Here is a 24,402-nt window from a genome sequence, read left to right as displayed (position 1 = left end):
AAGCACTTTGCTCAACACATTACAAAGTGTTAATAACTTGTAAACTATTTGTAACCACTTTTACTTTTCTATCACTGTTTTTTGTAAAAATAACAGAAAAAAATCGTGAGTCAAAATCTAAATCCGTAAACTCCAGGAGTTCAGAAAATGTATCTAGTATACTCACAATTTTTATTATGATTTTTAATGATTCCTAACGAGTGTCAAAATGAAGATTTTCACTGACTGGTCCGAAATCTTTTCTGTAGTGATAGACAGTTTTGTAAAAATCACCATAAATTGTAGAAACATCGTATGAACATGTGCAAGTAATCATTTGAAAGGTATAAACCTGAACTATTTTGATATTGAATATTTTTTAAATTTATGGAGTTTAAGATGGTTAAAACAGTTCGTGATTGATCCATAACTTTTATGTTGAAAGCTGTCATTTGAGTTTAGGCATGTTTTGTTGTTGTAACTTGTATTCTACCCCATAAAAATAGGTGAAAATGTGAAAAGAAGGGTCACCTTGAGTGATTTACTAAAATGGAAGGTTGAGAAAAGGGGAGTTTCAAGTCAAGAACACTTTGGGTGGAGGCAAATGAGAATTTGTGGAAATGTGAAGAATAAAGATTTCCTTGAGTGGATTTGATTAAGAAAATCTGATGGTGTGTTGGGTAATGTTGAAAGGACAATGATTTCACTAGGTAGGGTGTGAATAGTGACATAAAGTGGATATGGGATGGCTTGGTGTCATAACTTCTTGGAAAAGTCAACAACCCATTGATAATATAAGATATGACCCATGATACGAATTTTCCTCAAAATAGAAATAAAATATGGGTTTATGGGGTCTAATATGTCAAAATACGAATTTGGGTGAAAATCCACCATCAAAATCATCGAAAATGGGCTTAAAACGCGAAAGTGGTCGAAAATCAGGAAGTTTATGCGAACCTACGAAGGCAAGATGTTCGGAGCGAGAGGGGGAAGGTTTTTGCGAGAGGCTGCTAGATGCAAGAGGGGCTAGTGCAAAAGGGAAGGTTCGTGCGAGGGGAGCTCCTGCAAATCGGAAGGCTCAGATGCGAGGGAGGGTTTTGAGTGAAGCCTGTCGAGAACTGTGAATGAGCCCGAGAATTGCGAGGTAGTTGGAAGCGAACTCGTTCAGCCGGAAAGAGAAAGTTCTCGGTATGAAAGCTATCCTCGGGTTCGAATGTTGTCGGATGCGAATTTCCCTGATAGGTGAGAACCTTCTTCTGAATACGAACGTTGTTGTTGCCTTGCGAGGACCCGCGAGAGTTCGCAGGTGAATAGTGACATGCGAACCTCCAGGCCACTTTTTGACTTCCTTCTTCTGTTTTAAGTTGTTTTTTGGCCTAGGGAAGGTTCGAGATGCTACGTATGATCATATAAACGTTGGAAATTGTGATTTTTACTATCAAAAGCTTTGAGAGAGATCGGGAGAGATTTTGAGAGAGATCTAGGAGAGATTGAGATAGAGTGGGAGAGATTGAAAGAAACTTTCCGTGTAGCCTTCGACTGTGTTTGGCCCCATAATTTCGTAAACTCCATTATGCCTCATTACAAGTGTTTTACACCCCTGAAGGGTATGTAATAGTGCTTTATAGATTCGTTACATCACTCACCCCAGTTAGGGTTTAGAATTTCTGAACATGTGAAACTTCCGAGTGATACTTTGTATTATGATCAAAAGCTATACATAAGAAAGCATAGAATATACCCTATCATACAAGCACTAAATGAATTAATCGGTTTGACCTATTGGCTTTTGTTGACTTTGAGTTGACCAGAATTTGACGGTTGTCACAATTAAGATTCGGGTTTTGTCACAAGTGCTTACTTGTGGATTTAGCTCTACTTCACCGTATCATCAACCAGGAATTCACAAAATGTGAGTTCATACCCTTATATTTTCCAAACTTTTTCAATGTTTTAAAGGGGAGGAATACAAGTTGAACACGAGAAATCTTGTGTTTAAAAATATAATTTTCCTATTATGTCTTCTTACTGTTAATATGCATCAAATCATGAAATTGGTTAAAAACATGGAAATATACTTATAAACTACGATAGGTATAGTTTATGGCACAAAAGGATCTCTTTACAAAACTACTTGTTATTTATAAAAAGGTTTTCCACTTTATTACTAGTAAATTCGTTGAAGCAATTTGCGAGACGCCTTCACGTACTTATCTAAGTACCGACCAAGTCCTGACTTATAACCAGAGTCTCCTGGAAGGAGAGCATGAGTTTGTGTATAGATCTATACGGGACTGAAAATCCCGCACCATAGATGCTTGCAATGGCTAGGTCGGCAGACCTGTGGTGACAAACGTCATACCGATTTCAACGCCGGAAGAACATCGTTTCAGGCTATCTTAGGCCATCAAGTATGGTTATAAGAACTCACAAGGAGAAACAATGATATATTTACAAAGTAATATACTTTCCTTAAACATTCTTAAAGGATATTAACTGTATGATTACTCAGTATATACAATAGGGTTAGATAAAACTGAAGTCTGGTAGAAAGTTGAATGTCTGATTTCCGCCTTGCTTCATGTTCCTTGTTTGGTTGTGGACTTAGGGCAGATTCACCCATTCAACTCTCTGTTCGATCTCGGTTATGTACAACTTGTATGTGCTAGGTGATCATAGGAGGGCAGTATCCTCGTATTGAGCTTTCTGAGAAAACACAATTTCAGTTAGTTTTACTTATAAATAAAACTAGGTATCATTAAACTAAGTATGGTAATTATACTTGTACTTTTCGGTCTTGATTCATATTAGACCATAGTTCAGTTCACAGTTTAGTTCATAGTTCAGTTCATAGTTCATTTCATAGTTTACAATTCAGTCTTATGGAAAAATATGGGATTTTTCTAGGATTAACATCGTTATTTTAAAGGTAAACAGTTCACGATTTAACATGCTGAAAACAAATATGATTAATTACTAAGAATAATGTTTTACAAAAGAGTCAGTGGAACTAGGAACATATTTGGAAAAGGTTTAAAATTTACTTTCAATCTAGTATAACTTAAAGGACCCTTATATGGTTAATTCTATAGTTCCTTAGTTTATACATCAGAGTTATATGTAAATAATATTCGATAGGCAGTGGAATGTGTGATTTCCTCCTTACTTCTTGTTCCTTGTTTGGTTGTGGGCTTAGGGCAGATTCACCCATTCAACTATCCATTCGATATTAGTTTATATATAATTAGTATAAACTAAGTAATCATAGTAGGAGCGAGCATGGTCATATTACTCATTAAGAAAATATAGGATTTTCTGGAGGAACAGGCGAACTTTTCCAAAGAACGAAGAATATACTTTTTATAAGAAAAACACTTACGAACTCACCAACTTTAATGTTGACACTTTTTCAAACCACTTGTATTCTCAGGAACATTAGTAGACAGGTACCTTTCAGGTGTTGTGAAGACGGAGGTTTACGTCTTATCTTTTGTTATAGTTATATTGTACATTATGAATTGTTTTGAAAACAGTGTAAATTTTATATTAATAATACAATGGTTGTTGTTTCTTTGATTAATATTATACAAGTGTTGTGATATTGTACATGACGTCCTCTTCCCCTGAACGTTTCCTCAGTTCCGGTTTGGGGGTGTGACAGATTGGTATCTGAGCATTGTTTATAGTGAAGTAAGTACATCAACCTATAAAAGATATACAACTATAAATATAGTGGGGCTGAAGTGATTTGACTAAAAATATACTTTTAAAATATAATAATATTTTTCTAAAAGTATACATACATGTATATATATATATATATATATATATATATATATATATATATATATATATATATATATATATATATAGACACACACACACACACACACACACACTAGAACAAGTATCACCAGAAGGACAGAATAAAAGTATTTAAATGTTGGATACTACAGTCAAACCTAGACAATTATGTAATCATATCTGGGATAAATATAACATGATCAACTATATTTATTTGAGATACGAACAACATGTTTTTGGGAGTGATACTGGTGTTGCAACAGGTCAAAACTTACCAACCCTATAGGAGTATTTTTAAGTACTAAAAATAACTTATGTGAAAACTAAAAGACCCTTACCGGTAGGCCTATAATTACTAAGTGTATCTGTTAAGGTTATATATAGTTGAGATTTTATAGACTTAGAATTTGTGATTTTCACTCTACTTCATGTTCCATGTCAGGATCACTTATTCGAAGGTCTATTTGATCTGGATTATATATAATCTGTACACACTACGTGATTATCGAAAAAACGGTAAGGATCATTCTCATAAAAAGATTATTTTTAATAAAAATGTTTTATTAATCTCAAAGATTCTTTAGAGACTTCCATTCTCGCACAACCGACACACCTAGACATTGTAAACAACAAACAGAGGAGTCGAGGCAGAACCAAAAGAGGGTTCACAGGGAGAATTTCGAGAAAGGATCGGACGAAGAGAAAGGCACTAGAGAGATCATTAACAAAGCTTACCTTATCAGAAATAAAGTAGAGAGCACCTTGTGCGTCTTACTAATAAGTAATAAACATATATAACTAGTTAGTCAGTGATTACATTACTCACAATGTGTGTTAAGTTTATCGTACCTTTCATTACAATTAGTAACAGTAAAATCAAGAGAGATACTCCCTTCCAAAAGCCATTATACCTGATTAACTTAAGATTTCAATATCTATACTCTATTGGATTAAACTTAACTTTTATAAAATACTCTTTTCTACTCTCTACCGGAAATACATCATTGGGATCTAAGTTGAAATATTGAAAATTTTACAACAAAACAAGAAATTTATATGTACATATAAATAAATAGAGTACAACTAGCAACGATCATAGTTATTAATGAACTCGCTTCACAAAATGTAACAGAATAATGTATTCACATTGAAATAACCGGCCAACCAACGCAACGCCATTTATGCAGACAGACTCTGCTACTTTTCAAGCTGCGGTTACAGCTGTCGTGACAGCCGTCATGGCACATCTCAATGCAAATAACGCTAGTGAAAATGAAAATGGTATAGACAATTCAAATTGTAATAACAACCAAGTACACCAACGAGTGCCTATCTGTAAGGACACTCCAAACCCCAATCCTAAGATCATGAATTGAAAGTTCAGGAACAAGAAAGGGAGTAGTTCAACACAACGACCTACCAAAAAGCAACAAGTTGGAGTAGTCCATACTCCCACTAACCCTACTACCTCACTGACAACACCGTATTTAGGAAACCTCCCACACTGCACCAAGTGAAACTGCCATCATTATGGAGTCTGCCGAGTGTTGCATTGGAAAGGTGCAACATGAAAGGACACACCGCCCGCTTCTGTAGGACTCTAGTTGAACACCTCACTTCAACCATCAATGTTGGAATAATTCCGACATGCCATTTATGATGTGAAATGGGGCACTTTAAGAGAGATTGTCCAATAGAGAGGAATAATGGAGGAACGGGAGGAGTTTAACCATAGGATATGAAGAAACAACGAGGAACACTTTTGAGATTTTTGGTTTGTTTTCTAAACAACAATAATTAAATATCAAAATTTCACAGAAAATATTTGACAATTAAAAATTTTAAATCATAAATTAACACATCATTCATATATAAACTAATAGCCCTTACATGTGAGCTAAGATGGTTTAGTGTATACACAAGGGTCATTTATAATTAAGATTTCTAGGTTTAGAGTGAGTGATTCTGCCTGATTTCCTATTCCTTGTCTGGTTGTGGATTTAGGGTAGAGTCACTCAGTCAACTGTCTTTCTAATCTTAATTATACATGACTTGCATACACCAAGCGATTATAGAAGGACCTGGTAGGGATTATATTATGAAAGTTCATTATTTTTTATTATCAGAACACTCATACTGCTAGTACTTGTTAAATGTGATACAAAATATCTTCAATAGTAATAACAAGGATAAAACAAAGAGCACTAAAGGCATAAACATAGAAAGTACTACCGCTCTAACAAAAACTTCTTCTTAATCGACTTAACAATCATTACGATAAGAAGTTCTAATGTCATTCTTATAAATAGATTGGTTTGGTCCTCACCATAACAATTTCCTGTGCCACGTAAAGACTCTTTGCTGTAAACGACCGACTAAGAAAACTTCCGTCACTCATAACTACAAACTAGATACGAACCTTAGAATTGTCTCTCGCTTAAAAACCTCTGAAGTACTCATACGAGGAGTATTATATCCTTCTGTAACCTTCCCAAAGTATTCTTAGCAGACCTTTTAGGAATACCACATATGCAACAAGTCAAGTTTAAGCACAGGGGCTAGGGACAAATACGGTTAACCTATCGTTGTTAAGTGTATATGCGATAGTGGTTTATAATTAAATTCTATTGACCTAACATGTATGCTTATGCCTTATCTCCTATTCCTTGTCTAGTTGTGGACTTGGGACAGAGTCACCCATCCGACCATCTTGTCAAAGTTTAATTATATACGAATCGTATACACGAGACACTGATGGATGGACCAGGTATGAGTCCTACCATGAACTTTATGACAAAAACTCCCTAGAGGTACGAGTGAACACTACTAGAAAAACAGCCTTTTACGATGCTCATTGTGCGTCGTAAAAGGCTCAGACGACGCGCAAATGCGCGTCAAGGAAGGCCATGTCATAAAGAGAGACGAAGCGCATTTACGACGCTCATTTACGAAGCGCAATTACGACGCGCGTTTACGACACGCAATGCGTATCAAGGAAGGCCCTGTCATAAAGGAAGATGACACGCATTCGCGTGTCGTAACCTTACGACGCGTGTGTTAATGACACGCAATGCGTATCAAGAAAACCCCTGTCAAGAAAGGCCATATCATAAATGAAGATGACACACATTTTTGTGTATCATAATTTTAAATGTTTAAAAAAAATATTATTTATAAATTTACTTATTTTCAAATTAAATTTGTATTTAATGTTTCATAATAGAAAATAAAATATCATATAAAAAAAATAGAATCCATTGCATAAATTTAATGTCATACAAATAATCGTTCCATGGAATGATAAAACAAATCAATAAAAGTTGTAACAAAAGTTTACAAACTAACTAGATACAAGAAATATAAAAAAAATATACCCTCAAATGTTTTTCAAAGTCTAATATCCATGTCAGCTCTTCAACTCACTTCTGCAACCATTGGTGGTTGTTGAGTTCACCCGACATCCGTGTTGGAAAAATCAAGGTTTCCTTCAACTTCTCTCACTTTGTCCACACCCTCAAGCCTCTTTACTGCAGCCTCATGAAACCTTAATCTCAATTTCAATCCTTGTATCTCATCTTCCCTTTGTTTTGCCCACAAATACCCCAACAGACCACAAATCAACTGTTGCACCTACAACAAGGGAATTAAGTGTTTCAACTTTCAACTATATAAGCAATAAGCAGAAAGACATTTGAATAAAGGGTAAAGGGTAAAGGGTATAATTGTAAATTCCAACCATTCCCCATAAATAAAGGCACTGTTTTCTGATGCACCCCCTGATAAGTCCTCTATACTATATATATATATATATATATATATATATATATATATATATATATATATATATATATATATATATATATATATATATATAGGCAAGCAACTTTTTCATTATAGAAGAAGAAGAGGGTTGAGACTAGTAATACCTGGCTAGATCTAAATGGGCTTCTCTTGTCAAGACGTTCACACATCACACATGCATGGCTCAAATTTTATCTCCTGATAAATCATGAACACATAAATATGATTTCACAAACATAAAACATGCAATGCAATGCAAGAACACCAGAAAACATACCTCATAGAGTTCGATTTCTTCATCCAGACTAAATCCAGCCCTCTCATTTAATTTTTATGTAATTTCAGTTGGTTTACCAGAACTCTTGACAAAAAACCTACCAACATATCTCCAAAAATAATATAACATATGATATGATTACACAATAACCCCATCCCATTAGGCTACTGAAAGATATAACTAACTTGTTGAAAGTACCTGAGTTCTTCCTTCACAGGATCATAAAGCTTGAAGAAAATAAGTATATCATCCTTGCTTTTCTCAGGTGGTGGAAGAGGATGCAGCAAATCCTGAAAACAATGTTCGGTTCTTAATCGAGAGAATTAGGAAATTCAAAGGTACCGGACCGGCCGGAGTGAATATCAAATCCAATGCAAATACAAACTGTTCTACATTTATACTATACATGATATTATAATATATATATATATATATATATATATGATACCTACAACTCTGTAATAAAAAAAGATGCAACAAACAAGAAAACAGAAATAGAAACAAAATTCAGAAACTATTCTGCATGGCTATACTATGTAAGGGCATGTTTCTTTCTTTTTCTTAAAGTATTGTTTTGAATGGATAAGTGATGTTTCTTTGGAATAACTGATATAGAGTAGACAAAGAATGTTTCTTTTTTGGAGTGAATTACCATTTTACCCTTGCATCTATAAATAATGCTTAATAGCAAATTACTACTTATCTGAGAACTGTTATGACTTAAATTTGTAAACGACAAATCATAAAAATTGGAATATACTTAAAAAAACAATTGCTATAAATAATGATACAAATGCAATCATAGTTGGTCAAGATATCATTAAGTAACTTGAATAAAAAAGAAACAAGTACTAAGTCCTATATGCGTCTGAAAGGACTAAGTCATTTCAAGATTTGATAAGAAATTAAAAAATTATGAGAAAACTTGTAAACTTCAAACTTAGAATGTGAAAGGGAAACGGAAACAACCCAGCCACATTAATTTGCAACAATCCACAAGTCATATATGGATTGAAAAAGTACCAAAAGGGACGGAGTACAAAATGGAAAAATCATAAACGGATTACCGAAAGGGAGAAACAAACAAGTTAATTGCTTGAAAATTTGTACCTCCTGAGATTCAAGGGCTGAAATCAAGGTTTTAAAAATGTAGTTCGTTGTTGGAGGGTCTAAGGTGTTATTGTCATGTGGCTTTTTGAGCTTGAGCTTACTCTTTTTAACAACCATTTCCACCTGCATACACAAACACAAACAGAAACATATCCAGTTATGCTGAATGATTTTTCAAATTGTTGATTAATTTTTTTTTATACAAACCCAACGCCACCTGTCCATCCCTCAGGCGGCTTCACAAATACAAAACCAGGCCCTTTATTTTAATTTATATTTTATAATAAACCCAAAAATTATTAGGTTTAATTCAATGCAACAAACAACAACCTACTATCATTGATTTGTTTATCATAGGTTTTTTATTACTAAAAATAATACCTACCTGATTCAATACATAGTAGACTTTGAACCGATTAGGGTAATTAGAAGTCCCTCCATGGAACTTAAAAAAAAGTTTTAAAGATCCTAACTTTATTCAAAAGATATAGAAAAAGGTTAGAACTTAAAAAAAAAGTTTTAAAGATCCTAACTTTATTCAAAAGAAGAAGAAGAAAAGACTCACTTCAATAGCTCAACCAATCTTGGACATACATTTGCTTCAATAACAGCTTGGATTTTATCATTTGTGCCATCTGAAAGATATGAAGGAGCCCAACAAGCATCTGTCAAAACTTCTTCATCGTTTGAATGAATAAGTTGCTGTAAAGCTGGAAGTGCAGGTTTTGTCTGTGAAAAGTCAAGACATATCATAATTCATCATTACAAATGTTGAAAAGATAGATCCAAAAGAACTATGTGGGTAGTTTAGTCTTTTCAGAAACAAACCTGACTAAAAGAAGGTTGTGGTTTGCCTCTGCAAAAATTTGAAAGTGTCCATGTGGCATTTCGCAACATGGATAACTTAGCATGCTCGTTTAATTGGGATAGTAGAGGAATCAAAGCACCTTGTGCAAGTACAAGGTCACGACATTTAGGGGAATCACCAGCAACATTCCCTAAAGCCCATATAGCCTAACATGTATATAAAGTGAAATTGAAGTTATGATAATGAATTTGTGAATTGAGTTTATGAAATACAAAAACCTCTAAAAGATATATGTTCTCTAACATCATCACTTGGAGATGCAAGAAGCTTCACAAATATTGGAACAACACCATGATCAATCACCACTTTTGTGTGTTTAGATGTCCCCGAAGCAATATTAGTCAAAGCCCAAATCATAACGATCCTCTGTAAAAAATTTAGAAATAGATATAGTAGATATATAATTGAAACCCTCCCCGACTAGAAAAATTACCTTTCCATTCCCTAAAATGATTGAAAATGATAGTGGAGCGAGTACTCTATGACTACATTCATAATCATCACGGAAGATTAAGGTATCCATAAAATATGAAACAGAAAAATCATTTTTATAGAACACTCGCCAATCAGATGACGAATCTAACAAACATAGGATGGAGAAGTGTGGTGAACCAGAGAGAAGACGAAGGGTGGTGGGTGCCTGGGTGGTTGTCGAGCAGTATGGGGTAGAGAGAGAGAGAGAGAGAGAGAGAGAGAGAGAGAGAGAGAGAGAGACTTGTAGATTAAGACCATGGCGGATGAGGCATTTTATCAAACATGTTGCGTGCATCATCGATTCTTCCCCATTTACTGTATAAGTCGATTTCTCGATTTCTATTTCTCTTTCTCCCATTCCAGTCTCCGACTTTCTGTTGCTGTGATAGAGAGTTTCCTTCCGTCGCTGGGATTTGAGTAGTGCCACCACTCCTCCGAAGGCTCTGAGTTTTCTCAGTCTAGGTCACTAGACCTAATGTTGCTGGCAAGGGCAGGCGAGGTGAGATTGCCGGAGATGAGGGGCTCCATCGGCTGGGTGACGCTGGAAAGCGTTGGACGGTGGGGCGGGGCTAGATGGAGGTCAGAGGTGGGAGGCGCCAACACCAAGAGAAACGTCGGAGGTGAGAGAAGCTGTCGACGTTGAGAACCGAGAAGAAGAGAAAGGGTTTGTTGAAGTGAGAAGGAGAGAAAGGGAAGTTGAAGAGAGAATGAAGAGTACACAAGGGCATAATCGGGGCAAGTTCTTGAAAAAAGCCCTAGCTACTAGGGAAATTAAAGTGGAGGGAGAAAAAAGGAAGGCAGGATTTTAAGTTTTTGGGATTTCATTTTCCCCGGATGGAATGCACGCGTTCTATTAAAATTTATAAAGCGACGGTCGTAGACGACATGCAGGTGCCCTCCGTGTTTTTTTTTTGTTTAGACACTGATTTTAGGGCACGCAAAAATGCGCGTATCATAAATAACTTACCTTTGCGTATCATAAATAACTGCGTGTCTTGGTTCGCGCATCGTAAAAGGCTATTTTTCTAGTAGTGGAACATCGTACCAGTTGGATAAACATAGTCAAGTAAGCCAAACCCACACACTCTCCACTAATCAAAACAGAAGATCAGATAGAAACGAAGTACCTACCTGTTTCCTAGTTCCTAATAATCATTCAAATTTCTAATTTTGAGACGAAATTCCCTCTAACAGGGGGATAATGTAACACCTCATTATTTTCTATCGTGTAAAAGTCAATAAAAGTCAACTCAAGTCAAACATATCAAATTAAATCCAAACTTATTGATGTGTTAGTTTAATAAAGTTAAATTAATGTTTTGATTCACTTAAACACATAGTAAAAGTTTTGTATAAATTAGAAGTGCAAATCCATGAAAAACCGAGAATTCTCGCACCAGCTGAAAACTCTTGGCTTTCCCTTCTTGCTTTGGACCGTAAAACGAAGGGGCCACAAACCATTCAGAAAGCAAACTTAAGGGGACACAAATGGATTTTGGTTGCAAACCATTCAGGATGCAAACTGTGAGGCGGTTTCTAAAAGGCTTATCTCTTTCGGGAATAAACATTATCATCTTGGAAGGAGTTCACAGCCAAAAACCAAAGCCTCGGTTTGAGTTGCCAGCCGCAAACTTTTCCTCGGGTTGTGTTTACAGCCAAGAACTCACATGTATATATATATGAGAAGTCCAAATTCTTCCCTCTTTCTCACACATTTGGCCGAAAACCACCCGTTTCTATCAAAGTTCAACCGAAAACTCCCTCTTCTCTCCTCAAGATCATGCGAAATCACTTCTTGCTCATGAATTCCATGCGAAAATCCTACACATCTTCTTAGAATCTTACAAATATCCTTCCTTGATCTTGTAATCAATTCACAAACACCTTCTAATCATCATATATTGGGCTGAAAACACATAAAAACACAAGTTTTCACGAAGAACATGAATAACGCGAAAAAGACAAACGATATTCTAAGTATTATTGCAAGTCTTCTTACAATAATTAAGTGTTGTTTATCACTTTAAACATTATTATAACATCTAATTTATACTAAATTTTGACATTTATATAAATTAGGATTGGGGTTTTGTCACAAGTGCTTACTTGTAGATTTAGCTCTGCTGCACTGTATCATCAACCAGAAATTCACAAAAGGTGAGTTTATATTAATAATACAATGGTTGTTGTTACTTTGATTACTATTAGACAATTTCTGTGATACTGTACATGACGTCCTCCACCCCCAAACGTTTCTGCCATTCCGATTTGGGGGTGTGACAGTTTCCCATCAGTAGGAACGGGTAGATAGCACCAATATCGACATGTTTACGTATGTTAGTATATGTTAGGCTTAGGCCCGACGTTGGGGATAGCTCGACGCAACTTATATGTTCTGGACTTCGTTCTGATGCCGGGGTGGTCCCAAGAAGAGTATATGTATGCTTGATGTCTTTGTGATTCATGCATGTTATGTGTTATGTATTCCGGGGCAAGCCCGATGCTAGGGTTAGCCCAATGCAGAATTAGCTTATATGTTATGTGTACCGGACTTCGGTCCAATGCTGGGGCAAGCCCAAGGAAGTCTTTTTTGTTTATATGTTATATGTTTATGTGTTATTTGCTTGTTGCTATGATCTGTATTCCGGACTTCGGTCTGATGTCGGGCGCGACCCGATGCCCGATTAGTCTGATGTCGAGCGGGGCCCATGCAGTGGGTGAGGCCCAATATGTGTTATTGTATGGTATCTGGTAGTTTGGGGTAGCTCACTAAGCTTCATCCTTACAGTTTTCAGTTTTGGTTTCAGTTACTTCCACTAGCAAGGGGAAGGCTAGGGATGATCGCATGGCACACACCGCAGTTCCAACTTGGGATTTTCTTAGACTCTGATGTTTTCTTATTTGATTATCATACAATATTTTGACATAATGTTTTGTAGGTTTTGAGAGAAAAAAATAAGTTATATATATAAAAAGAGAGAAAAATTATCAAAAAGTTAAAGAATCTTGGAGCTATCAAGTATGAAGATCAAATGATCAAAATTCCAAAGCATCAAAAATTGAAGATACCAAAAATCAAAAAGGTGGTGAATTCAAAGAAATCAAATATCAAATATCAAAGAAGTAAAGAATTCCAAGAGCTCCATTGTGGTTTCTACAGTTTTAATTTCTAGATTATGTATGCTTGGGTATCTTTACAAAAATAACCTTAAGTATAAGAAAGATTTCTAAGGATTGATTCGGAGGGTTGCAGAAATGAATGCCTTATAAGGTAAAGGGTGAAGGTTCATAAGGATTGTGAGTATTTAGGATTGAGAGGTTGTTAGGATTTGAGACACAAATATGTGAATTGAGGTCTTGGTATAATGGTTGAGCTTGAATTGGATTGTTCTATGCGATTTTAGTGATAAGTATTTGAATTTAAAAATGGTTGGATTTGTTTGAGGGCAAGCAAAGAATAAGTGTGGGGTATTTGATATTGCCATAATTATACATGTTTTTAGGCAATATATAAGAACATGTTAATTACTATTTTGGTCATTTGCATGGAATAATGATACTTATAAGGTTAAATTGTATTTTGCAGCCAAATAGAAGACATATTGAAGAAAATGGACTAAAAGAGTCAAAGAATGGAACTTTAGAGGATGAATACTTGAAAAAACAATAAGCCAGCAAAAACATGCACTCACGACGTGAGAACTGAAGGCTCACGACATGAGCTGGGACATTCTAGAAGATAAGCATCGTGTAGAAAAATCCTTTTCAAACACGGATAGATACTAACCTCACGATGTGAGACATACTTGCTCACGACGTGAGCACAAATAATGCATAAAATATAAATAAGACTTCATCCATATGATTTAAGGAGGTTGGCTGACTTGGAAAGGTTTCAGAAGTTGAAAATCATATAAAAAGAAGGTCTTGGAATTGTTCTTTACACCAAGGAGAAAGAAGGAGTCTTAATCCGATATTAGTTTGGTACTCTTAATATGTTTTTTACTATAGATTGTTTTTGTTTATTTGTTAGCATGTCCAACTAAATCTAGTTGCTTCTATTAGCTGGATGAAGATGGAACTCATGGTTTTAAAATATTAACCTAGACTTTTCTTGTTAGTTATGTCATGTGTTTGATTGGTATACCTATCATGCTTTATTTGATGATTAGATTGCTTAAACTTCTTATTATGTGTAGTTAGTGACCATTATTCTGCATGAATTTGAATACTTATTTATTTAATGAACATTAGATTATCAGAGCTAACATCGAACCAGTCTTAGTTAAGTCGTTAGATTGTTAAATTTCGATGTGCTTGAGAACTCATAAATGACCATAATTTGTGTTTGTAGACCCAATCTTACATAGCTCCAATATTATTCAATAATTAATTTTATGTTAAATTATGTGTGACCATACATAGATCTATATGAATTAATTGATATTAGTAAATTTAGAACTGAATTGCAAATAATGTTTTAATTGGTAACCAATAGGAGTAGTCATAATTAATTTATAAACCATTGAGGGAAAGCGGATTCGAACTAACAGAAGTGTTTTGTTTATTGATTTAATTGTGTTAAGTAATTAAGTTCATCTAAACTTGCAAAATTTGATAAAACCCACTACTTTGTTAGGAAATCAGGTTAATTTACTAGTAGGTAAATTAATTAGTTAAAACTATTCACTATGATCGACAACCGACTTACCTAAACTGTTATGTAATTCAACTAGTTACACTGCCTAGGTGCATTTTAGTTACTTAACCTAGTTAGGTTATAAATTTAAAATTAGGTGTAGCTATTTGCATGCATGAAGTTTTTCATGTCGTTGCCAGGGAACGGTGTATTTGATTGTTGATTTATTCTTTTTAGGTTAATCGATCCTTTTGTGGGGTAAAACTTGTAAATAGTTATTTTTTTCAGCTTAGTTTTTTTTTTCCAGAAGTTCATGACCTTTTTGTTGATTGTTGGCTTATTTGATTGTTGATTTATTTTCACATGGGGATCACGACGTGAATCCAGTCATTTTCAGTTTTTCTTTATTTTTTTTTGTTTAAGTTCAGTTTTATGTTTTTATTTTTGTTTTTTTTGCAGGAGTTCATGACTATACGTTCCAACACACCTTTAGTGCCTCCACTTGAAGATCCAGAGTGGGCCCTTCACAAGAATTCAGATTAGAACGCAGGAGTGAACCAAACACCAAAGAAGTCATCCTTCAAAGATCTCAAATCATTTTTTGGAAAGAAGTCAGGAAAGAAAGTGGGAGAATCTAGTACATCCTCAAAGGACAATAGCAAGGTTGGAGACTTTGATAAAAAAAAATCTAACCCACAAGAATACGAGTATGAATCCGATCCTGAACTTGCATTACATAGAAGTGATTCTGAAGATGAGCCTGATAACGAGGTGGAGAACATTGCGGATATGTCCATGGGAGCTTACAAAAAGCGAATTAGAGATGATGCTGGTCCTAGCCTAGTACAACCTGCAATTCCAGCAACTACCAGATTTGAGTTTAAAGGATACATCCTTACTGGACTTAAGGATGTACCATTTTATAAAAAGGATCATGAGGATGCTTACAAGCATTTAGATGAATTTAATGACATATCAGACTATTTCGATGTCCCAAATGTTCTTAGAGAGACAGTCGTGCTGAGGATGCTACCAGTCACTTTTTAAGGAGCTGCAAAAGATTGGCTGAAGGCACTACCACCTGGTGTAATCACTACTTGGGCCCAAATGCGCAAGCAGTTTCTGGAATATTTTTTCCGACCTTCAAAGATAGTTAAAATCAAGGAGGAAATAGCCAATTTTGAGCAAAATTCAGGTAAGTCACTTTATGGGGCATGGGAACGCTATAAAGGATTGTTAAGAAATTATCCTCAAAATGACCTCAATATACATCAAGAAGTGTCTATATTTAATGATGGTGTTAATGTCATGACAAGGCAACTCCTTGATTCTCAAGGAACACTAACTAAGAAAAATCTTGGAGAAGTCAAGGAGTTAGTTGAATAATTTGCAAAGCATTCTCGTGAGTACCATAATCTAAGAAATGAAGGAGTTAAAGGAAGCGGGGGTGGAAATTTTGCAGACATAGCTGATGTACTAGCCATGCTTGATACTATGGACAGGAGAATCACAAAGATGGACCAGACAGTACATGATATTAGAGTTGGATGTGAAAGGTGCAATGGTCCATACTTGACCAAAGATTGCCACTTAGATTATAATGGGTATAAAAAAGCTCAAGTTTGCTATTCTAGTTGGGATAAATATGGTGAAGACTGGAGAAAACCAAAGAAGGAGTGGTTGCCATATGATGAATACAAGAAGCAAAAGGAAGAAAAATATAGGCAGACAGGTCGATGCTTCTACCAAAAATAGCAACCACCAGCTAAGAAGAAGGTTGACTTGGAGAACATGCTAGTTTGTTTCATGGAAGCTTCTGAGAAAAGGCATGATGACATTGATGCAGTATTGAAATATCAAATGAAGATGATGAAAAATCAACAAGGTATGCTAATTGACTAGCAAGACCTATTAAGAAATCATCAAGCATCGATCCACAATCTTGAAGCTCAACTTGGTGAACTAACAACTTTGGTGAATGAAAAATTATCTTCACAATTTCCCGATAAAAAGACTCAATCCCATGTCATGATGATCGAGACTATAGAAGAGGCGATTTCTGAGTTCCTAGAAGCGTTAGAAGAGGAGCCAAAACCATCTGAACCAAACCCGAAGAAGACAAAGCTTGATGACAAAATTATTGCTGAACAACTGAACTCACGATGTGAGCCTTCTATGCTCACGACATGGGTCCAGTCTGAACAGAAAAATTCAGCAACTATTCCGGCTTATCGGCCTCCTTTACCATTTCAATTCCGAGCTAATCTTAATCCATTAGAATGGGAACTTTTGGAATTTATAAAGCAAGTAAAGGGTATTCCAGTAAATACTCCTTTTATTGAGTTGTTATCTAAACTTCACGAATACGCGAAGTTCATACAAGATTTAATAGATACTCGTTAACAATTGAAGAAAAATTCCAAGGTGATTCTTAGTGAACAAAGTTCAAAAGTTGTATTGGGAGAGTTGCCAAAGAAGATGGGAGATCCTGGATGTCTCACTCTTCTGTGTGAATTTGGTAATAATTTGAAGACATATGCTTTAGCCGATTCTGAGGCTAGCATAAATTTGATGACTTTTCATTTTATAAGAAGCTCATTATTCCAAAATTGATGGCTACAAGAATGACCATTCACATGGCCAACCGTTTAGTGACACAACCCAGGGGCATTGTAGAAGACATCTTAGTAAAAATTGGGAAATTTGTTTTTCCAGTTGATTTTGTGGTTATGGACATGAAAAAGGATTCCGATGTCCCAATTATTCTTGATCACCCTTTACTAAATATTGTTGGTGCGTTGGTTGATATTCGCGAGTCAAAGCTTACTTTGAGAGTTGGAGATGAAGAGGAAACTTTTGGAGTAGAAGATGGTTTCCAATGGAATAATGTTCAAGGTGAAGTCTTCAACATTCATGAAGAGAATGAACTTGAAGAGTTGGAGAAGCTAATGGAAGAACTAAAGACAATTCAACAAGTCAAACGCACGAAACTGAGAGCGTCCATTCCATTTTGTGTTGAAGTAATTGCCTACACAAATCCAACTTCTTGGGTAAGCAAGGAAAGTGATGAATTATCTAGTGACGAGGACAAGGTTACCTCCGAAGAAAATAGATTGGCTATGGATGAAAACATGGTTCCTATGCAGCTGAAAAATAAGGAAAAAGTAGACAATAAATTGCAAGAAAATAAAGGGACCAAAAGAAAGCTTGGTGTCAATGAGTTAAAAGTTAAAAAGGAGAATTCGAAAAAAGCATATGTTAGACGAGTTCAAGCATACAAAAGATGATGGAAGGAACAAAAAGTTCAAGTGGTGATGGACTCTTCAGAAAACTCAACGTGAGGAGGCACATAGTCCAGCTCACGACACTATAAAAAAGAAGCACTTCTTGGGAGGCAACCCAAGCCTGGTTTGATTTTTCTTTTCATTTTAGTTTTTGAATTTTTTTTAGTTTTTAGGAAAATTAATAATCTCAACATCTTATAATCTTTTGAATGGTAAAAATTATGTGTGGGGTTCCTAAAAATTAAATGGATAAACATGTCATGGTTTTTTTTTAATATAAATGATATTATTTTAATCAATAACGAACTAACGATGTGAGCACGTATGGCTCACGACATGAGTAAAGAAGGATGATACGAGATAAAATATTTAAGCAAAACATTTTTTAAACTCATTTGTGTCCAATTAAATAGCCCGAACATTTTAGCCGATATATAACTCATGACGTGAGGTCTTTAATCTCACGGCGTGGGCTAGACAAATTCGGGACCACATCATAATGTAATCATAATACACATTTGACCTATCATTTTTTAATCCCACAAACGGCGACAACCTCCTAGTCTCCCCTCAATTTCGGCCGAATCTACTTCAAAATACCATTTGTGCTTACGTATACATCATTCTAAGGTAAATATTTCTTACTTCTAATGGTTAATTTTGGATAATTTGTTGAAATTAGGGGTTAGGGTTTGTTTTGTGTTTAATTGTTGAATTTATGCCCTAAAAATGTGATTCATCTTTTGCATGTTAGTTGTATATGCATATAAATGCTTTAGAACTAAACCCCAATGAGATTTTTGGCCCGATTCCTAATATGTCATGTTCGATTTTCGCTGAGGATTACGAACTCACGCCGTGAGCTTCATTGCTCATGACGTGAGACCTGGGAATAAGTCATTTGTTTTTTCTGCTAACGCCTTTAACATATGGAGTGCTTTGTTTGGTTTTCTTGTTTATTTGTTCTTGGAGAGAAATGGCTTTTAGGGGGTCAAAGGAACAATTTCAAGGACATGTGTCATCCCGCCATGTTTTGTACCGACTTCCCATGGACATGTCCACCACTGTGCTCACTAATTTCACCAACAAGCTGGGGTAGCTACATAACAGGGATTTTGCTATTTCCCTGAGGATTAACTGGGTCCGGTTTGAGCAGATTGGGTTGATGGATAAAATGGCTCCATTCTTGACAAAACACTTTTTCGTGGACAATTTTTTCTTTCGCCTGTAACGAGTGTAGAAATGTATTTTCCATCAATAAGTCAGTTTATCAAGAGCTATGTGTTGAGTTCTATGCTTCTGTTTGCTGTGAAGCAGCTACTATTGATCCTTTTTACCCAATGGCACTGGTTTTACGCCTAGGTTGCGAGTTCAGGGATTGCAGCCTCGCAGAGTTTGCATGGCGGATGGGAATATATGAAGAGCAGGAAACCCAGTTACCAGTATTTGAGTTCTTCATGATGTTTGCAGCCCGTGTGTATTTACCAGGTGCATCTGGATTTGCGTTTTGGTGTTCAATTTCAAATGGTGATTTCTACTTGGGTGTTTCATAGGAAAGCCATATTGGATCCCCGATCCACCGATTACTTCACCGGTTAATCACTTTTTCAATCAACCAGAAGCGACATGGGGAAGAGCTGACAAGTTTGAATATCTTTTTCTTGTAGAGCATGGTTACACCCGGAGTTTTCTGCAACATTCCCTATTATCTAGCTAATTATTTGGGTAGCAAAGCTTCCATCTGACAAACCAGTAGCCCTATCACTGGGGATCATTTTATTACCCGCCTTGTTGAATTGTATGGCCTTCTTGCACCCCGTTTGACCAGGACTTTGACACTTAAGCCTGGAGATGATCTAACTATGGATTTTTTGGAGTCCACGCGAGTGGTTATATATAATGGGTCGTATTGGAGTATAACACAAGATGATGCTAAATAACCCTGCGAGCAACCCGCACAACCGAGGGCAAGAGGAGGAAGAAATGTAAGAGGAATAGGAGATAGAGGAGAACCGAAGAAACAAAATGCACCCATTGGAGGAGCCAGCTTTGGACGAGACATGTCGGGATTTTTTGATCGATTGTCTTTAAGTGTCAATTGGATTGGCGGGATGGAAAAGAATCTGGTTCTGCATTTGAATGTTAAGCAACCACCTCATTTGGGAAGTCACTACCTAATTTGGCCAACATGGAATTCTTATCAAAACCCGAGAGGAGACAAAGCTGGAACAAGCGGAGTGCACGAGGATGAAGATGATGATTGATCATTTATTTTATTTTATTTTATTTTTGTTTGGTTTGTTTTTGGTGTGTTTTGGGATTGTAAAACTATTAAGATATTATGTTACATTTCTCTTCTTTGGTTGTTATTTTCAGATTTGCTAGGAATCGCGAGAAAGGAATGTTGAGATAGGAGTGTGTTAATGTTTAGCTGCGAGTGTTTAAAGTCGAGAGTCGAGACCCACAACTTGAAATAAGTGTGGGGTGAGTCAAGATAAAAGCAAGTTTAGAGAAGAGAATCATGAAAAATAGAGTTTAAGAAGAGTCTTAATGTATTAAGACAAATGGTTGAAGTGCACAATTTGGAAGAAAAATTGGAGACTGTTTTCTGTGCGTCCAGTTCTCACGACGTGAGCTTTTGTTCATCACATCGTGAGCCTGTTCTCGAGGGGTTTCAGAATTTGCTTTCATGCAACCTCATGACGTGATCCTTATTACTCACGCCGTGAGTCCATAATTTCACTAATATTGAAGACTTTCCATTCATATTTGTTACATGGTTAACCACCATTCTTCTTGGCATTATTATGGAGATACTTATGGCTCATTTTCTCAAACATGCAATGTGGCATCTGCTTTTCCACATTGTTCCATTATGCTTTGAAGAATTCATTTTGCACCACATCTGTTGACAATTGAAGTCTCGATTCCAAAGTTTTGTCGGCACATTTACCAATCTCAATTATTGAAGATCCAAGTTCCTACCAGAAGAGTCCGTATTCAAGATGCACAATTTTTCCACACATTTGAAGATTGATCTCGTCACTGCTATCCCAGGGGAGTTTATTCAATTTTCTCCCTTTTATTGTTTTTAATTTATTTTATGCATAATACTGATGTGCTGACTAAAAGCCAAAGATACAAAAGACCGACTCGCACCCGAGTCAAATAATACCAAGGCAGGTACAGAATTCACAAGAAAAGTACCTACGCATATCATAATATAAGCACAATAACTCAACATGAGAGTAAATACACGAAAGAATACATACCAGCCACTACATTGGGCGCCGCGCGGACCTCCTCCGCAGTCAACTGGAAAGCTTTCTCACGAGCCTTCGGAGCCTCGACCTTCGCCGGTCGAATCTCGGTAGCCCTAGCAGCAGGCGCAGATCCCTACGCTGATCCCTGGTGTAGCTGAGGACACTCCGCCTTCCGACGGCCCTTCTGGCCTCCCATCCTCGAATCGACGGACTTGGTCCGCTTGGCTGCTGGCTGAGACTGTGCCGGCCGCGAATCCATCCTCTAAGACTCAGCCTCCTCCCTGGCCTGACTCTCTAACTCAATCTCCCTCTTCCGGGAATTTTCCTGGAGCTCAGCAAATGTACGGTACGTCGAGTTCGACACGAACTCCTGAATGTCCCTCCTCAGAATACTCAAATACCGGCTCATCCGTGCCTGCTCAGTAGACACCTGCTCAGGGCAGAACATTGCCCTCTCATGAAACTTCAGAGTGACCACAGTAACCGAATCACTACCCTGCTTGAGGGTCAAGAACTCCTGAATCAGCCGTTCCCTCTCCACCGGGGGAACATACTTGTCTCTGAACATGGTGGTGAACCTCTACGAGGTCACTGCTGAAATCTCTGTAAGAGTGAAGTTCACTGTCACGAACTTCCACCAATCCTTTGCTCCTAAGTGAAGCTGGTTCAAAGCGAACCGTACCCTCAGATGCTCCGGACATGAACACGTATACAAGCATCCCTCAATGTCAGCAATCCATCTCATCGCAACGATCGGATCCTGAGTCCTATAAAACTCGGGTGGCTTCGTGTTGCTGAACTCCCGGAACAACAACGAGTGACCTCCCTGAGGTTTGGCAGCAGCGACAGCTGCTGTAGCTGCAGCGGCTGCGACCTCAGTCACTGCGACATACCGCTCATCAAAAGTCTCTAACAGTGTGGTCTTGATAGACCCAAACATCTCCGGAATCTCAGCCCTGATTGCCGCAGCCACCTCATCGTGGATCATCTGACGAAGCTCCTCGTCACTCACACCGCTCGCCTCAGGTCTGTGGTGTGTCCCAACCATGATGCCTCTGAGATACAACATAAAAAAATATCAGAGACTCGATCGTGCATACTCGCACTCGATAACGCAACCCTACTCGGCCTCCAATACCCAAAGGATTCTTACTTGGGTTGTCCACTGATCCGGTGTCTTCAGTAGTACGGGCACTATACTACTGATTACACCGCATCAGCATTCACCCCAAGTCCTCCTCCTTGGATCCTGGAACGCAAGTACTCTATTCTTGCTATGCATCGGCTACCTACTCGCTCTCAAGGCATCTCATAGCAGTAGGATTCTCCTAGACTAAGGCATCACAAATCAGGCCACTCTAGTTCTAATATGAATACCTAGTCTATATCATAGCATATCTCATAACACATATTGTAAGGGTATTTTGGGGATTTTACCGTTCGGGTGCTGGCTGACCATACACACCGCTCCTTCTTTGGTTATCTCAAAACCTATTGTAAAATTTAATGCTTTTATTATTGGAATTTTTTTCTCAAATCCTCGGTTTGAGTTCAGTTATGCCCGAAGGTGCACCCGAATCCCTCAAACCAAGGCTCTGATACCAACTTGTAACAACGTGAATTTTCAAAAAAAAGTTTTCATTTTTCAAATAACATAAACCATCATTCAATATTCTCAAATCTCATGTTTAGCAAATTTCATCATAATAAAAATACATCCCAAGATCATAAAATAAATCTTCCGTCAGTGTGTACAGATCATGTCGGCGCCTTCCCACGGTCCTCGCTAGTACCTGAAACACATAACACAACAACTGTAAGCATAAATGCTTAGTGAGTTCCCCAAAATACCACTTACACGCATACGCCCTTCCAGACGATGACCTTCCGGTCCATGTATCTCAGGGGACTTCTGTCCCAACCCGGTAAACCTTCCGGTCCACATCATAATGCCTTCCAGCCCATATCAAGCATAGCATACATAACACATACAAACGGGTAACTAATCACATACAATGCATATATCTCATAGCATATCAGACCTTCTGGTCACACATAGGTACCCTTCCAGGTATATTATAGTGAGAAGACTCACCTCTGATATCTCGGTAAACCACTGACTCGGTAGAAATACGATCTAGCTTCCGCCTAAACACATAAAGTAATATTCTCATAAATATAACTCCCAAAACTAGACTCTACTTTCTCTAAGCTCCCTCAGAAGGGTGAAAGACCATTTTACCCCTCCTTTGGCTCAAAGGCCCTGGTTGTTGACCAAACCCCAAAAAGTCAACCAAAGTCAACGGTCAAACTTTGACCCGACTCGGCGAGAGCACTTGGGCAACTCGGCGAGTCCACCTGTGTCCACTTAACTCTTTAGCCCCATTTAACATGTTGAGTCCCTCGCTTTACTCGACGAGTCCCCAGGCAAGAATCGCGGGGATACCCCTACTTAACTCGCAGAGTCCCAAGAACAACTCGGCGAGTACATGCCATGCACAAGTTCTATTGACCTCCTGAGGTCAGATCTATTCCTCAAATCCATAGATCTGTCCTTCCCAAGCAATATAATCACGTAAAGCTCGAAACTTGATGCTTATATATATATATATATATATATATATATATATATATATATATATATATATATATATACATAATGGCATCAAATGGTGATTTAGTCCCAAAGATGGCAACCTAAGTCCAATCACCCCACAAAAACTTATAAAGCTTCATGGGTTGAAGTCTCTAGACCCCTTTGAGTCCAGATCCAAACACTAACTCGAGAGGGGACTAAATACTCTACATATTCTTCTTCTAAAGGGCCATAACAAAAACAAAACTCTATGAATCAACACCCAAAACTGGAGAAGGTCCGAAGGAATACCTTAATATGAAGC

At 37.1% G+C, this 24,402-nt stretch overlaps 1 non-coding gene across 1 annotated transcript; it reads right to left on the bottom strand.

The window, feature by feature from the left end:
• Positions 1–16,110: 16,110 nt before the first annotated feature.
• LOC145027983 (small nucleolar RNA R71) lies at positions 16,111–16,217 on the bottom strand. Its single transcript, XR_013675743.1, has one exon. It is a non-coding gene; the product is annotated as a small nucleolar RNA R71 (small nucleolar RNA).
• Positions 16,218–24,402: the final 8,185 nt, after the last annotated feature.

This window comes from Lactuca saligna, chromosome 1 (genome assembly GCF_052625555.1).
Source record: "Lactuca saligna cultivar CGN05327 chromosome 1, ASM5262555v1, whole genome shotgun sequence".
In the NCBI taxonomy this organism is placed as follows: Eukaryota; Viridiplantae; Streptophyta; class Magnoliopsida; order Asterales; family Asteraceae; genus Lactuca; species Lactuca saligna.
Note: the sequence above shows the minus strand (reverse complement) of the source record. Positions and strands in the feature narration are given on the sequence as shown.